This window comes from Mustela nigripes, chromosome 4 (genome assembly GCF_022355385.1).
Source record: "Mustela nigripes isolate SB6536 chromosome 4, MUSNIG.SB6536, whole genome shotgun sequence".
NCBI lineage: Eukaryota > Metazoa > Chordata > Mammalia > Carnivora > Mustelidae > Mustela > Mustela nigripes.
Window position 1 is genome coordinate 190,864,338 of NC_081560.1, and position 16,745 is coordinate 190,881,082.

The window sequence follows — 16,745 nt, forward strand, 5'->3', positions numbered from 1 at the left end:
GTCCTGTCTCGGGTGTGGTGCCGTGGGTCTAGCCCCCTGGGCAGGTGCTCAGGAGCCCCGGGAGGAAGCCGGCCTTCGTCGGCCACACAAGACAGAGAGTGGCGGGTCACGGTCATCCGTCTGGCGCCCTTCCCCATGGCCCTGGTGACAACACTTAGTGACAGCTCAGGAATTCTGTCAGGGGCTCCTGGGTGGCTCGGATGGTTAAGTGTCTGCCTTTGGCTCAGGTCGTGATCTTTGGGTTCTGGGATCAAGTCCCGCATGGGGCTCCCGGCTCAACTGGAAACCTGCCTCTCCCTTTCTCTCTGCCTCCCCCTGCTCATGCTCCCTCTCTGTCTCTGTCTCAAATGAGTAAATAAAATCTTAAAAAGAAATTAAGAAAGAAAGAAAGAAAGAAAGAAAGAAATTAATTCTGTCAGAACGCCCCTCAATGGCACCGCTGACAAGGCGGGCTGTCAGAACCCGCATCGTGCCACAGGGGCCTGGGGCCAAGCACGGCCTGGCCTCGACACGAAGCCAGACCCAAGCCGTGAAGAGGGAAGCGGGCCCCAGCCCGGGATTCTGTCCTGTTCGCGATGAGGGCTTTGACCCAAGGACAAGGCCGTGAATGATGAGGACCGGACACCTGGACACTCGGCCGGCGTCTGCTTCGCACACGGTGTCTCCGGGGTCAGAGCACACGCCCGTCGCGGAGGGGCCCAGGCCCCGCAGCCCTCGTGGACAACCCCCTCCTGGTGGGAGCCAAGGCGACAGGCTGGGGCCACGGTCACAGCGGCAGGAGCGAACTCAGGGAAGAAAGAAGGCTTCTTCCCCGCCGACCCCTGCTCACGCTCCCTGCACGCACGTGGGCGCTGCCTCCTCCCAGCCCTGGGGGGTCCCGGCCCCCGACGGCCCGCTGCGCAGCCGCTAACGGACCTTTCCTGGGCACCGGTGGGACACGGGGGCCTGTGCCTTCCCAACAGGTCATTAGGTGTGTTTTCTTTATGAAATACAGGTTTTGGCTCTTTTTTTTTTTTTTAATTGTGTGTATTCTTATGATGGAAACGTTAAAAGAATCTAGAAAAGGAAAAAAAAACAAGACCCACAAAATAAAATATTAAGATTTTAGAATATGTTCCTTTTCTTCCCGATCCATTTCTGTTGGCCTTGTCCGCCCCTTACGGGAGACACTCCGCTTCCTGGGAGCGCGAGCTCTCGGCGAGTGCCCCTGAGAGTGTGCCCGGCGCCTCCCTGGGCAGGAGCCCCGTCCCTACAACTTGACATTGGTTCAGGGTTTTCACGATCGCAGGCAGCACGGCTCTGAGCACCTCTGAGCCGAAGGTCCCCCCGGGTCCGCCAGCCTCCCGGGGCCGACTCCGGATGGAAAGCCGGGACCGAGTGTGAGGAGTATGCGGCAGGTCGGTGGGCACACGTCACCCCGTCCTTCCCAGAAGGGCCCGCGCGGTTCACCTTTGTCCGGGGATGCCCCGAGCGGCCAAGCGAGCGCGTCACGTGTGGCTCGGAAACTTCCTTATGCTCACGAAACCGCCTCCGCCTCACGTGTGGACCGTCCGCGCCGTCTCGCCGGCTTTTCACGGCTCCCTCCCGGTTCCTCCGGACAAGCCCTTCTGCCCAGGCCCGCACCGCCGGTTTATTTTCTCTGGAAGTGCGTGTCAGCGCAGTCGTAGGATAAACGCACGTGTGTTTTCAGATCTGGCTTCTTTCACTCTGTGTAAGTGTGCCAAGATTTACTGTTGGATTCACCGTTAATTCTTTCTTCTTCCCGAGCATCGTGTGGATGTCCCCTACCTTGTGTGTCCACACCCTCGAGGATGATTGCGGAGCTGCTTCCCGTTGTCGTCGGGCAGATCCAGTGGCTCCAAGAACTCCCGTGCGAGTCCTTGTGCAGACGCCGACTCGCATCTCCCTTGGGCTCATCGGTAGGCCGAGCCCACGGGAGGCGTTTCGTTTTCTCAGAAAGCAGCCGAGCGTCTTCCGGGCGGTCGGACGGTGCTGCGTGCCCAGGCGCCGCGCGTGGCGCAGCAGGTGGCCCTGCCGGCAGGTGTGGGCGGGGGCTCGTTTACTGCAGTGCCCTGATGACGGGGGGTGCGTCCTTCCCCGGGCTTCTTGGCGGCCCGTACACTCACTTGCTTTGGTGACGAGTCTCTCAGAGCTTTTGCCCATTTTTAACCTGGGTTGTCACTTTAGGATTGAATTTTGAGAGTTTCGGAGTGTCGATGCCCATATATTCTGGATACAAGTCCTCCCCCAGATGTGCGTTTTGCAAATAGGTTTTCTCAGTCCATGACTGGTCTTTTCATTTTCTTAATAGTATCTTTCCCAAAACAAGAAATTCAAAATTTTTGTAAAATTTAAAATTTTTGTAAAGTCCAGTTTGTCGATATTTTCTTCTACGGGTCTTGCTTTTTCATCCCAAGATCGTGAAGACCAGATCTGTGTTTTCACTTGGAGGCTTTACGATTTCACGTTTCCATCGGTTCCGCGGTCCCTTCAGACTTGATCGTGAAGGTGGTGTGGGCTGTGGACGGAGCTGGGGTGTTCGGGGCTTTCTCGAGTGGGCGCACAGACGTGTGAATGTTCCGGCTCTTCGAAAGACTGTCTTTGCTCCATTGGGTTTTCTTGGATCCTTTGTTACACGGCAGCTGAACAGAGACTACATGGGTCTGCTCTTCCGTTCTGGCCCATTGACCTGGGCGTCCTTACGTCGGTGTCACACCATGAGGACTGCCACGGCTTTCTTGTGAACTGGAGACTCGTAGTGATTCCCGGCTCCAAATGTGTTATGTTTCAAAATTGGTTCGTTTAGATCATTTACTTTTTCCGTAGCCATTTTAGAAAGAGCTTGTCCGTTTATACAAAATGGGTCTGTTAAAATTTTGAGTGAGATTGGGTTTACTCTAAATTTCAATTTGGGGAACATTAGCATCACAACAGGGTTGAGTCTTGCGATCCACGAACCGTGAATATCTCTCCATTTCGTTAGTCTTCAGTTTTCTCTCATGAATGTCTGGAGTCTTAAAGTGCACAAATATGGTAAATATTTTGTTAGATTGATTTCTAGGTATTTCACGTTCTTTTGGGGCTGTCGTAAAAGGTATTGTTTTGTGATAGAATAACTTGTTGCTAGCATGAAGAAATATAACAGATAAATGTAATTTATTTTTCTCTTTTGATCTTTAAATCTGTAAATTTGCTAACCTCATGTGTTCCAGGTCATTCCTTGGGATTTTCTATGTAGACAGCCGTGTCGTATGTGAACAGAGGGGCCTTTAGCTCTTTTCCTGGTTCACGGTTGACTAGGGAAGGTGAATGCAGGGGTTTTCCACCGTTCTTTATCTTAGCGGAGAGATGGTGCCTCTTGCACGAGCCACAACTGTTCTTCTATGGATGGCCTTCGGCAAGTCAAGGAAGTTCCGCTCATGACTTTTGCTGAAAGTTTTTATTGTGAATGGATTTTGGAATTTTGTCCAAAGGCTTTTCTATGTTTTTCAAGATCATTACGTGTTTTTCAATATATCAATATGGTGAGTTAAAGGGCCTCATTTAAAAAATATTAAACCAATTTTGCATTCTTTATACATGTCCCATTTGATTCCACTGTATTATCCTTCTAACGTATCGCTGAATCGAGTGGCTAATTCTGGTGAGGATTTTTCCATCTGTCCTAATGAGGGATATTCTTTTCTTGTGATGTTTGTGCAGTTTGGATATCGGAATAAGGCTGGGAAGTGTTCTCTTCTCTTCTGGAAGAGTTGATGTCGAATTGACCTTATTCTTTCCCTGAGTGTTTGCCAGGATTCACTCGTGCATGTGTCTCTGCCTAGGATTCTCTGTGTTGGAAGATTCTTACCACAAATTCGATTCCTTTAATGGATAAAAGGGTGCTCAAGTTATGAGTGAGCTTTGTTAGTTTGTATCTTTCAAGGAATTTATCCATTTCATTTGTTATTTCTTAACGTCTGTAGGACACGTAGTGATGTCCTCTTGTTCATTCCTGATATTGTTATTGATGTCTTCATTTTTTTCCAGGTGTTTATTAATATTGTTAATATCTTCAAAACACCAACTTTAAGTTTTATTGATTTCTCTTATTGTTTTTGTTTTTTAATTTATTGCTTTCTATGAACATTTATTATTTCTCTTCTACTTACCTTACATTTACTTTCTTTTTCTTTTTCTGCGTTCTTAAGGCGGAAGCTTAGACTAGAGATGGGATTGGGGTGAGAGACCTTCCTCATTCCCAGTATAAGCGTTTATTGTCCTTCATGCTCTCTCTGTACCACAGTAGTCATACCCCACCAGTTCTGGTATTTGTGCTTTTATTTCTATTCAGTTCAAAATATTTTTCTAATTTATTTATAATTCCTTAATTTCTTTTTCACCTATGTGTTATTTAGAAGTATGTTTAACATTTCCAGGTATTTAATTTTTTTTCCTCAGTATATTTTTCTACATATTTTAAATTAATTTGGGGGGGGTGGTGCAGAGAACATACCTTGGATCATCTCACTTATTTTAACTTTGATGAGATTTGTTTCAGCATGTAGTCTATTTTGATGAGTATTTTATGTCCACTTGAAAATACTGAATATTCTGTTGTTGGATGATGTTTCTGTCCTACAAATGTCAATTGGGTCAAACTGGTTGATACTGTTGTTGAAATCTTTTATATCCTTAGCTCATCTTTATGCACTTACTTCACATCTCACCGAGAGGTGAGTGTTGAAGTCTCCAATTCGAGGTGTGAAAATTCCTATTTTTACTTGCATTTCTATGGTTTGTGTTTTACATGTTTTTGAAGCTCTGTTGTTTAATTGCTGTGCCCTCTTGATGTAGCAAGTCCTTTCTCATTCTGTAATGTCCCTCTTAATCCCTGGCAATGTTTCTTGCTCTGAAATGTACATGGTGTCCCATGAGTACAGTCTCTTCAGCTTCTTTTGTGTAGAGTTTGCATGGTTAACTTTCTCCATCCTTTTGCTTTTAACTCATCTATGCCTTAATATTTAATGTGAGTTTCTGGTAGATTGTGTAAAGGTGGTGCCAGTCTTTCTAAAAAAAAAAAAAAAAAATACTCGTCTGAAAAGGTCTACCTTTATTTTGCATCTTTTCACTCGTCTGCCTTTAGTATTTAATGACACGATTGGCGTGGAACCTAGCTTTCTGCTCTTTATTTTCCATTTGCATTAGCTCTTCTTTGTTCCTCCTTTCTTGACTTCTGTGGGGTTGAGTATTTTTATGACCCAATTTGCCTGTCGGTTAACATGGCCCTTCTCGTTCAGTTTAATTTTTGGCACTCGCTTCAGGGCCTTGGTATCATCTTGAACCCACTACAGTCCTTCTTGACATTGTGCCAGGTTTTGTGTTATTAATGACCTTCATTTTCTTTCCCACTTTTCCTATTGTTTTACAATATTTTACTTTCATGTGCTGTGTACTCTACAGTGCACTGTTCCTGGTTTTGCTTTGGATAATTTGTTATCTTTCAAGGGGACGATGACATGTCAGGAAAGAGTCTTTTATACACACCGTCAGTTTTATTACTTTGAGCTTTCTTCCTTTCTCTGTGTAGATGGTTTCCCATCTGAGAACATCTCTTCTGCCTGAAGAACTTCCTTGAACATTTTTTGTAGCACAGATCTCTGGAGGTAAATCCTTTCAACTTTTGTTTGTCTGGAAAAGTCTAGTTCTCCTTCTTTTTGGTAACAGCTTTAATAATCTGTAAGTCATCCACTTAAAGTGTGAATTCACGGGGTTTTAGTATAGTCACAGGGCCATGCAGCTGTCACCACAAATTTAGAACATTTCTGTCACCCCAAAAAGAAGCCCTATGCCGTTAGCTGACACTTCTCACTTGCCCTGTCCTAAGCGTGCAGTGCGGCAAACTCTCATCTACTTTCTTTCTTGAGTCGCCTTTTCTGGCCATTTCATAAAAATGGAGTCATACAGTATATGACCTTCTTTCTTTCTTCCTTTCTTTTTTTTTAAGATTTTATTTATTTATTTGACAGACAGAGATCATAAGTAGGCAGAGACGCAGGCAGAGAGGGGGGCGAAGTAGGCTCCCTGCTGAGCAGAGAGCCCGATGCGGGGCTCGAACCCAGGACCCTGAGATCACAACCTGAGCCGAAGGCAGAGGCTTAACCCTCTGAGCCACCTAGGTGCCCTAGTATATAACCTTCTATGTCTGGCTTCTTTCATCCTGTCCTGTTTGCAAGGTCCACCCGTACTGTAGCCTGTATCCCCATCTCTCTCCTACTAACTGCTAAATGATGTTCCATTGTACGGCTAGACCATGTCTGATCTGTCCATCTGTCAGATGAATATTCATGTTGCTCCACTTTCTGGCTGCTGTGAACTTTGTGTGGATGTGGTACATCCTGGGGTACATCCTAGGAATGGGAGGGCTGAGTCATATGGTGACTGTTACACGGTGTGAGGACATGTCAGACCGTTTCCTGAAGCAGCTACACCACCCGCAGTGCACGAGGGCTCTGATTTACCTGCCGCCTGACTTGTTATTTACTAGGTTCTGAAAATACTTATTTTAGGGTACCTGGGTGGCTCAGTCGGTTAGGCGTCTGCCTTCAGCTCAGGTCATGATCCCGGGGTCATGGGATTGAGTCCCACATCAGGTTCCCTGCTCACAGGGGAGTCTGCTTCTCCCTCTGGCCCTCCTCCCTGTTCATGCTCTCTCTCTCCAATAAATAAAATCTTTGAAAAAAATCAAATTAAAAATGTATTTAAAAAATACTTCTTATAGTAGCCATCATCATGGATGTGAGGTGGTCAGCTCCTTCATTACTGCAAGATATGTTTGCTAAGGATAGAATTCTAACTTGGTAGGTGGTTGTTTGGGTTTTGTCTGGTTTTTCCAGCACTTTGAAGCCGTTGCTCCGTTGTCTTCTAGCTTCCTTCATTCTCGTCCTGTTCCCCTAAGTGTCATGTGCTTCCTACTCTCCTTGGTTCTGTTGAAGGTTTTTTTTTCAGTTCTGGTGTCCATCAGTTTGACTATGGCATGTCTACACTTCTTCTTCCTGTTTGGGGATCTATGAGCTCCTTAAATCAGTGAGTTGTTGTGTTTCACTAATTTTGAACAGTTGTTGATGTTTTCTTTCTTTATGTATTTCTTCTCCCTGTTCTCTTGTTTTACTCTGGGACTCCACCCCTGCCTTCTCTTCCAGGCTGCTTGATTCTGCCCGACATGGTTAGAGACTCTGTTTTCTCTCTTCTCCTTTGTTTCACATTGGACAGTATCCTGTCTTCAAGTTCTTGGAGACTTCCCTCAGCAGTGTCAATTCTGTGGGTGAGCCAGCCAAAGGAATTCTTCACCTCTGAGGTCATGATCATTGTTTGCAGTGTCTCCATTCGAATCTTTCTCATAGTTCCCACTTCTCTGCTGGTTCCTGTCCCTTCAGTCATCACGTCCTTCCTTTCCGTTAGACCCTTGAGCATATTAGTCACTGTTCTTTAAATGTTTCGTCTGGTAGCTACAGTGACTCCGCACCTCTGAGTCTGGTTCTTCTGTTTGCTTGACAGTGGTGGTTTTCCTTATATTTTGTTTTGTTTTTCTGTGTCTAGTAATTTTTTATTGAGTATCAGTCATTGTCTGTAGAGGAACAGTAGAAAACATTTGAGGAAAATATCTAAGCACAGATATGGATACATCTCTTCTCGAGTTTGTGTGTGGGTTTGAGTCGACCCAGGAAATTGCTGACCGGGGTTCGGGCTTTGTAGTTTTTGTCAGTACGTCCCGGCCGACAGGGGTTCAGATCCCTCATGGCGGGCTGCCAGCACACTGCAGGCTCACACGGCTGCAGGCTCTAGTCCATGCCTCTGCCGCATCTCAGCTTCCAACATGCCCTGCACACCTGCGCCGCAGAAAGAGCTGTCTCTGTGGCCTTGCCCCTCCCCCAGCTAGACTGCCGTTGCTTGTTATTTACTGTGAGGCTTGCTTTGAGGAAAGGGGGTCTCGGTTTCTTCTGTGTAGCCTTAGATGGGTTGAGGCATCTGTGCCTGAACTTGGACGGTCAGCCTTCTGAAGATCCCTGCCCTTCTCCCCAGCAGCCAAGCTCTGTCTGTGTCAAGAGGCTTTTGTCTTCCTCCCCAGGGGCAGGGGTTTGGGGCTTTGCCTCTTACCCTAGAGGCACGGATACTTTTCTAGATCCTGGGGCCAGAAGGAAGGAGGGATCTTGTTTTTATCCTTATCCCAGTGACCTTGTAGACAAGAGGACTTGCTGCCCTTCTCCCAGTGGCTTAAGACTTTTGCAATATGGGTTCTGGTGGTGGGGAGAGTCTCGTACCTGTCCCAGGCAACAGACAGCCTCTTGCAGATCCACACCACATGGGGAGCCCCTCCAGCTTCTGCCCTGCCCTCAACCCCTCTTGTGTCTGGACTTGAGCAATTCCCAGCTGACATGCCAGCTCACATCCGGCCCTTGGAATCATGTTAAACTTGGAGCTGATTTCTTCTTACCTACTTCTTTCTCCTGTGCTCCGCCTAAGGCTGCCTTGGGGCCTTAACTCTTTAACAGGCTTGAGGAAAGATAGGATTTTATAAATTATGGCTGGGACATTCTCTTGTGATTTTTTACATCATAAGCAGAGGAGGTTTTTTCATGATTTTAAAATCATCTTTTCCTTCTTTTAAATTATCTCCTTTGATTGTTACCCATTTATCTTGTGAGATCATAGTATTTTTATCAAGTTTCATGATCTCCTGATACAGTAAAGTTATTAACTTTTTAATTGAATTTACTGCACACACTGTTTCAGCTTGGTTTTAGCTCCTTAATTGCATGGCATCTATAATAGAGAGATGTAAATTTTTAATGTGTTGGAATCTGCTGGCTTTTCCTGTTGTGAATTCCTTTCATCTTCACTAAGCCTAGGGAGGCCACTCTCTCTAGAGATTTGAGAAGTGCTCGTTTCTCCTTTCCCTGCTTTGATTTTCATCCTCAGGTCTCTTCAGTCCGCTTGGAGTTTCATTGGGAAGCCGGATCCAGAGATCTACTTTTCTTTGACAATTGGCCAACGGAGCCAGTCTTTTGGCGTCCTCTCCCTGCCCTCACCTCGGAACATAATGTACGTGGACTATAACATGGGGCCTATTTTCTGAACCGTGTGATGTTTCTCAGTCACGTGGTTGTTCGTGAGGTTGGGGTTTATCTGGCTTAGTAAAATTACATGATTTTGGCTAGAGACACTAGTTTCTGTTACAAAAAGTTTGCTGTATTTCTGCCAGGCCCTTGTTGCTGGTCTCTCTGGGTACCGTGGCCACAACTGTCTCAGGGGGTCACTGAGTAAGTCCATTTTTCTTCACTGCTGCTGCTGGGCCTCCGAGTTCCTCCGCAGCCTGAGCCTGAACAGGATGTCTTCTGACTCCCCTCCCCAGGCCGTGAGGTCAGGCGGCGCCCCAGCAGGTGTCACAGTGGGCATCACAGCGGACGCCCCAGTGCCCCATCGCCAAATGGATGTGCAGCATAGATACGGTTAGCTCGAGCAGGCCCAGAGACACAGGCAAGTCCTCTGGTTCCGACAATCCCTCTCCTGCTACAGCGCCTCGTCTCCCCGCTCACCCGTGGCCTCCGGGGGCCTCCCTGGGACCAGCTGGCTGAGGAAGAAGGAAGCAGACCTCACTGGCAGGTGGTTCTGCCTGACACGCACGGGTCGCCCACGGTGGGTGCAGCACCTTGGGTGCTAATGTCTGTATTAACTTTCTGTTGTTGCCAAAATGAATTGCCACCCATCCAGTAGCTTACATCAACCCAGACTTGCTGTCTCACGGTTCCTCAGCCGGAAGTCTGGGATGGGGCTAAGCCCGAGTGTGGCCTGCTGCTGTCCTTTCTGGAGGTCCTGGGGCAGGTTGGGGGGCGTCTGTGTCCTTGCTCACTCGGTTGTCAGCAGAGCTCGGCTCTGTGGCATTGGACCGTGAGGTTGATTTCCCTGTGCTGTGTGACCCAAAGGCTCTGCCTGCCCAGAAGCTGTGTCGACCTCTGGCTTGGGGCACCTTCTTCCGTGTCCAGGCCGGTGGTGATGGTCAACATCTTCCTCCCCTGCACCTTTTGGGCCTTTTCTAGGAAAGAGTCTGCCTTTAGGATCTATGTGATTGGATGGGACCGCAGACCGCATCTCAGAGTCTTAACCTGAGCACATCTGTGAGATCGCCCTGTCACATAAAGGAACCTGTTCACACGTTACAGGGTTAGGACGTGGACAGTATTGGGGGACCCACACCTGCCCCCTCACAGAGCATCCCTGGATGATCAAAACCCAAATGCTGCCCCTCCTTCCTAAATCAGTACAGGTTTTCTGTTGGGACGTGTTTCTAAGAAATCTTGTATTTAAAAAAACATATTCGAGAACACATTTTTCTGTGGATAAAATGGCAGGGAGCTAAAAATTTCGGATTTACCGTAACAATGGAAATAGTCCACAAAAATCTCACTACAAAAGGCGCTCTATAACTCTACGTCCATTTTTAATCGACAGATATACACTGTGTACTGCTTAATCAAACTGAAACGTGAGCCGTGCCCATCATAGGGAGTTCTGGGACCTTTACAGGTGGCAGAAGCAGACAGACAAGTGTCTGCCTCAGAGACACCTCAAGTGTCTGCCGAGCCCTGGCCTTGCACCTGGCTCGACTCTCGGGGCTGTGTGCTCCGCGCCTTGCTGAACCAGGACACTGGCTCCCGGGGTCAGATCTCTGAGCCCTGCAGCATCCCCAGCGAGCACATACACTGGGTCAGGAGGCAGGTGTTTCCTGATGCTGCCCCGAGCAACTGTCCTTTTCCCTAAAGAGTAAACCCTGTCAGTGCAGAGCTGTCCTGCGCGGTGGCTTGGTGCGGCCAGCCCCCAGGCCGCCGTCAGGACCGCCTTGTCCCGCCATTGCCCCTCCTCCCTGGACCTTCTCACGTCCGGGCGTCCATCAGACGACACCCGCCCCCCCCACACACACACACACAACTGTAACTACGAGCCCCCGTCCTCAAGCAGACCTGTTCTCCCAGCTCCGATGGACACCGACACGCGCTACCAACCATCAGGGCATTCCTCCCTAAAGTATATTTGCAAAGCCCTTGTCCTGAGGCATTTGCCATGAACGAAGGTTTCCAGAATTTCTCCTCTGGCTGTGACAGGGTCACCAGTCAGTGCGTCCAGGTGTCAGGCTCCCGCAGGGTCTGCTGTCCGTCCTCGCTGTCAAACCTGTCTTTCTTTACAGCCCCTGTGAGGCCCTCCAGCTCAGGTCCCAGCGGCTGCCCTTCAGGCACAGTCCAGGACCAGTCCTGTGGACCAGTGAGGACTCTGTCTGCGCTCGTGGTCCTGGTGAGCCGTGTGACAATTTCCTGATGCCAGGGGACACATGTAGGCTGTGCAGGGGGCAGGCCTAATGTGGTGCCTTTCAGCAATAAAATGCAAAAGTCCTTTGAAACGTACAGACCCTCCTCCAGAGCCCAGCCGAGCTTGCAGGAGACACGGGACTCGCTGTAATTCAGGCTGGATGTCTCTGGACAGGAGAACCAGCGCTGCTTCTGTCCATCTGTCTGTCTACCTTCTCATCTGCCTACGTGTCTATCATCGAATTACTGATTTAGATGGCCCGTTTTCTGTCCGTTTCTGCCCGGAGGGCAAAAAGGAACAAGCCTGAATCCCACGACTTTCTGGGGCTGTTCCTCCGACTTCAGGGGCTTCCCTGTTTCAGGTCCCTTTCCTCTTGTCTCAGGCTAGGGCTGGGGGCTCAGAGGTTGGGTCCCGTCCTCAGCCACAGCCTCCAGAGGGGTCCCGGGCCGAGCAATGGCCCCAGACCACAGCCCCCGCCCTCCACGGGGCTCGGGCGTGGACACGCAGGCAGAAGCTCACCCCAGAGGCTGCACTTTGAACCCCATACATCAGGGCTTCCAGGTTTGGGAGTCAGAGAAGCTGGGAATGAGTAAGGAGACGGATGTCATTTCAACTCTTTCTTATCTGGGGCGTAATGCCAGAAGCCAGCACGACAGGTACCGAATGGCGCCTGCTGACGGATGTGGCATCCCCAGGCCGCGGTTTCTGGGGGGAGCCAGGCTTGGGGGTAGGTCGCCCAGGCTTCTGAGAACAGGGTGCTGACGAAGTTGTTGACCTTCTGGCTGCCAAGAGGGAGGACATTCCTGGGTAAAGCAGCCTCACTCCCTCAGGGAGGCCAGTTCTGCCGGCCGAGTGGAGTCCGGGGCCAGGAGGGGCTCTGCCGGGGCTGGCCCGCTGGCCTGAAAACCTGCCCTTCTTCCTTGAGGCCCTAACTCCTGAGGTCCCTTGCTGGGACCTGGTCTTCCCCTTGGGTGACTTGGCCTGGGCCTGAGACCACAGCTGCCAGGGATGTTTGTTTCCGGGCCCTGCTGCTATGGCCGCGCCCGGAGGGACCCGGGCAGATGCAGGCTTTTGTCTCCTGCCCTCAACTCCTGAATTCCGACACTTTTCATGCAGAACCCTGCAGTGGATGAAACTCAGCCTGAATACAGGTTACATAGGAGGCCAGTGGGCTTCGGCCGGTGAAACACATCCCCACTGGGGGAGCGTAGGACGTTGTCGGGGGCTGGGGGGTAGGCCTCGGGACGCCAGACAGAGGCTTTCCTCAGCGGGGAGCTGGCTGAGTCCCACCGCTCCCACCCGCCGGCTCCCACCCGCCAGGAGCGAGGCCCCCACCCCCACCCCCAGCCCCTGCCATGGCGCTTCGCCCCATGTGGACAGCTCTTTCGCCACTGCAGGGAAAGGGAAGCTGTCCCTCTGACCCTCACCCCATCCAGATTATACCGAGATCCTTCCAAATGGCCATTTAATTTTTTATATTGGACGATTTGCCAGAACCCAGGGCTCCCTTGTGCTGCGGGAACCGGCGATACAGCTCCAATCTCTGTAGCGATGACTCTGCCTCGAAGACACTTCCACAGCCTCCCGCCGGAGGTCGCAGGGAACACGTAGATCCACATTTATATGTATTTTGTCGTAAAGATGTGAGAAAGGGATGAATCACAGGCCTTAAACAAGCAAAAACAAGCTTTCCTTTGGGGGCGATGCGTATTTCCTGATGCCGCGGGGCGGGGGAGTGCAGGAGAGAGCAAGCACCCTAGCGAACTTCTGTGGATGTGGGGCCCCCCCGCATGGTTCCAAGCACCGCGCGGTTTCCGCTCCCTCCCCTGGTGCCTCCCCCTCCAGGAGGCTTTCTTTCTCCCGGGCTGTGCGCAGGCGCCCGCCCACCCCCCCCCCTCGCCCGCAGCGCTCCGCTCTCCATGGTCCTGACCTGGCTCCTTCCACAGGGTTCCAGGTCTCCTTCCCAGGCTCCTGCTTCCCGCAGCTTTGCGGGGGCGGGGGAAGGGCTCTCCCTGCCCCCGCTCTGCCGTCCTCGCTGGCGCTGGGGAGGTCTGTGACCTACGGCCTACCTCCGCGTCTTGGCTGGCTTTCCCTCCTCGTTCCTCGCTCAGAGTCCGTCCCGCTTCCCTGCTTCCTGGCCGGGCGTTTCCCCTCGTTTTATTGAGACGTAACTGGCGGCCTGCTCGTTCGGTTGGATGCCAGACGTGGTGGATTTTGTATGTTGGGGCTGGATGTTGTTTGTATTCCTTTAAACTTTTTTTTAAGATTTTATTTATTTGTTTGTTTAGAGAGCATGACGGGGGAGGGGGAGGGGGAGGAGCATCGAGGAGAAAGGAGGACCCCCCGCTGAGCAGGGAGCCCCCGATCCCACGGCCCCCCCGATCCCACGGCCCCCCGATCCCACGGCCCCCCGATCCCACGGCCCTGAGATCCCGACCCTGGCTGAAACCAGGTCGGACGCTCAACCCACTGAGCCCCCCAGGCACCCCTCCTGAACATATTTTTGAGCTTGGTCCTGGGCCCCAGCTGGGTTTGGGAAGAGGTGGCCCCCTTGGACCGAGGCAGAGAGCTTTCGGGCAGGCTAGGGTGGCCCGCTCCAGACGCGGCGCGTTCATGTCTGCTCCCCAGGGCTGAGCGTCCCCAGCCTGGACTGTCTGCAGCAAGCGGCATCCGCTTGTGCCGTCTCTCTCGGGAACGGCAGGCCTGGGGCTCTGTCAGATGGCGCTGGGTCCTTGGGGGACACGCTCCCTCTGGACCCTGGTTTCCTCACCCCAACACCTGGCATTTGGGTCGGCGATCTGAGATTCTGCCCCGTGCTGGAAATCTGTTTACATGTCTCCACTTTAAATGGCCGTCCGTCAGGTGACCAGCTCAGCAGAAGCCAAACTGTGCATTGATGCGGTATTCTGATTCTGTTCTTTCTGGAACACTCGTGTTGCCATCCAGAAACCATTTCCGTGCTCAGTGGCCCACTTTGGAGGGTCATAACCGCTGCCCTTTTATACTTCCTGGTATTAATGTGATGGAAATCTTCCTCCCCGGACTGAATCAGGCAAACGCAAAGCCACGCAGAAAGTGGCTTCTGCAAAAGGCATCTTTCCTGGGCTGGCCGGTCCCTGCAGCACCAGAGGTGAGGACCCTTTCCTCCAACAGGTGGTTGGTGACGGCGGCCGTTGAACATGATGCCTGCCGTCCGCCTGTGAAGGGAGCCAGCACACGTCAGATCACACTCGTGGTTTAGATGACGCCATCTCGGCTGTGATTGTGGTAATCATTGTTCTCATGTAATGGTTGATACAAGTGTAAGATGTTTCCTTTGACTGAGAAACTGCCGCCTCCAGGAAGGCAGGGTAAACCTGCTCTTCCCTGGTCCTCCTATCCCACAACAAAACACTGGATATGGGGTCAGAAGTAGGCGAAGAAGGCAGGCCAGCGAGGGACCTCGGGCCCGGAAAGACACCAGGGTGACACCCCCGGGTCTTCGCCGGGGCTGCAGGAGTCAGAAACCCCAGCAGACGCAGGCAGGATGCGCGGCATGAGGCGCCTGCCCTCTCTGGCCCATGGGCCAGCAGAACAGGTGGGCGGCGTGGTTTTACCAGAGAGGAAGCCCGTGGGAGGCCACTGGGCACCAGCGAGCAGGGAAAACAGACGAAACCACGGGGAAGCAGCACCCTCGCTGCTGGGGGGGCGCACAGCCTCCGAACATCTCGGCGGCGCCTCATGGAACGACCCTTCCTCAAGCACGGGCAACCCCAGCGTCACGCCATGGGTGGTTGTATCGGAGAACCAAGGCTGCTCGTCAAGCCGTGTGCGTGTGCTGAGAGCAGCCCTGAGAGTGGCCGAGCCCACACACGGCTGGACGCCCTCCGGTATGAGCGGGTCCCCACACCCGGGAACGCCACACGCGGGTGAGCCGCCCGTGCGCGGAGCCTGAGCAGATCCCAGAGGTACGCCGATCCCAGAAGGTCACATACCGCCGAGTCCCTTTCTGGAAGGTTCCTGAAATGACGGAATGTAGAGACGTGGGCAGACTCGTGGTGGCCCGGGGCTGAGGAGGGCTAGGGCAGGCGTGGGCTTACAGGACACACGAGGGGTCCTGGGGAGACACGGTCATCGTCCTGGGGGCACTTCTGCGTTATGGTTTCTCAGGACGCGGCCCCCGGGGAAGCTGCGTGGACGCACGAGGGCTCTCTCTGTGTCACCCCACATGGCCACGTGTATGCAATTCACATGGAAAAGTTTATGTCCAGGTTGGAGTTTCACTCGCTCGCTGGTGGGCCTGGACTCCGGCCGTGAACCGTAGGACTTTCCACGGAAAGGGAACGTGTCGGAATCCACTGAAGACTGGGGACTGTGACTCCCCGGCAGGTTCACAGGGAAGAGGCGGGGGTGTTGGAGTCAGGACGGAGGTGGTGTGGCCGACACCAAGTCACTTCTCAGAGATGCCAGCCAGCTGGCGGAGCGCTGGCGTCCTTGTGGGGTGGAGGGCGTCCCCTGCCATGCGGGGTGCCTCCCTGGCTGCCCTAGCCACTCACGGGGAGTCTGCTGGCCTTGGCGGCATTGGTCCCATCCTGGAGCCACAAAATCTGCTTCTGCCCTCAGTGGACAGGGAAACTCCCCGTGGTGACGTTGCTTGGACTCTTGACCTCTACCTCTGGCTTCTAGAAAACGCACTTCCCAGGGGAGTTGAGGCCTCAGCCTCTGCCCCTGGCCATTCCGTGGACCCTCCATGTGTCCTGTGGCCACCTCGTGGTCAGCTGTGGGAAAGAGCCCAGCGGGCTGGAGTGTCTGCCATGTTTCGGGGCTGTCCTAGGGCTCATGATGACTGTGCGTCTGTCCCCCCCGCCCCCGGGCCCCCAGACTCCATGTGCTGCTCCCCACCTGCTCCAGACGCTCCCCTAGCCCCCGGCCCCGGCCCCCAGCACAACTCCTGCCTCGACGTGTCCAGGCGTGGATCAGATTCTGGGACCAGCATGTCCGTCCAGCCACGTGGCCAGCTGCTCTCCCTCTCTGGGGTCTTTATGCTTTCTGGAGAAAGCGGCTTTGGATGGGAGAGCTGTGTGTCATCAGGGTTACCCCAGGGCCCAGAGCTGGCCTGTCTCTACACCACTCTGTCAGGCTCATCTGAGGGCCCAGCCTGGGGAGGGGGCACCCTGAGACACCTCCCCCAGGGCCAAGGGCCCCTCTGACACTGGCGTCTGCCCACTGCCCACACCCACGGGCGTGCGGGCATCTGTCTGACTGCCAACAGGTCCGCCCTGAGCTCGGGGGGTCCCTGTAGGGTTCCACAGGGTGACTCAGACCCCTCCCCGCTGCATGCCTCCTCGCTCCCCACACCTTCGGCTTCCGTGGAAATGATAAGCGTCAGAAGCACAAGCATCAGATTCAAACTGTCTTCTTTGTAG

General features: G+C 52.4%; 1 protein-coding gene across 19 annotated transcripts in view; it reads left to right on the plus strand.

The window, feature by feature from the left end:
• Window positions 1–16,745, plus strand: part of JAKMIP3 (Janus kinase and microtubule interacting protein 3) — a 100,168-nt gene that overhangs the window by 23,881 nt on the left and 59,542 nt on the right. Inside the window, exon 2 of one of the 19 annotated variants that reach the window (XM_059398846.1) lies at window positions 11,222–11,325. The exons of the other annotated variants lie outside the window; for them this stretch is intronic. The gene's annotated coding sequence lies outside the window, so the exon portion shown is untranslated. The remainder of the gene's footprint in view (window positions 1–11,221; window positions 11,326–16,745) is intronic. 19 annotated transcript variants of the gene reach the window in all.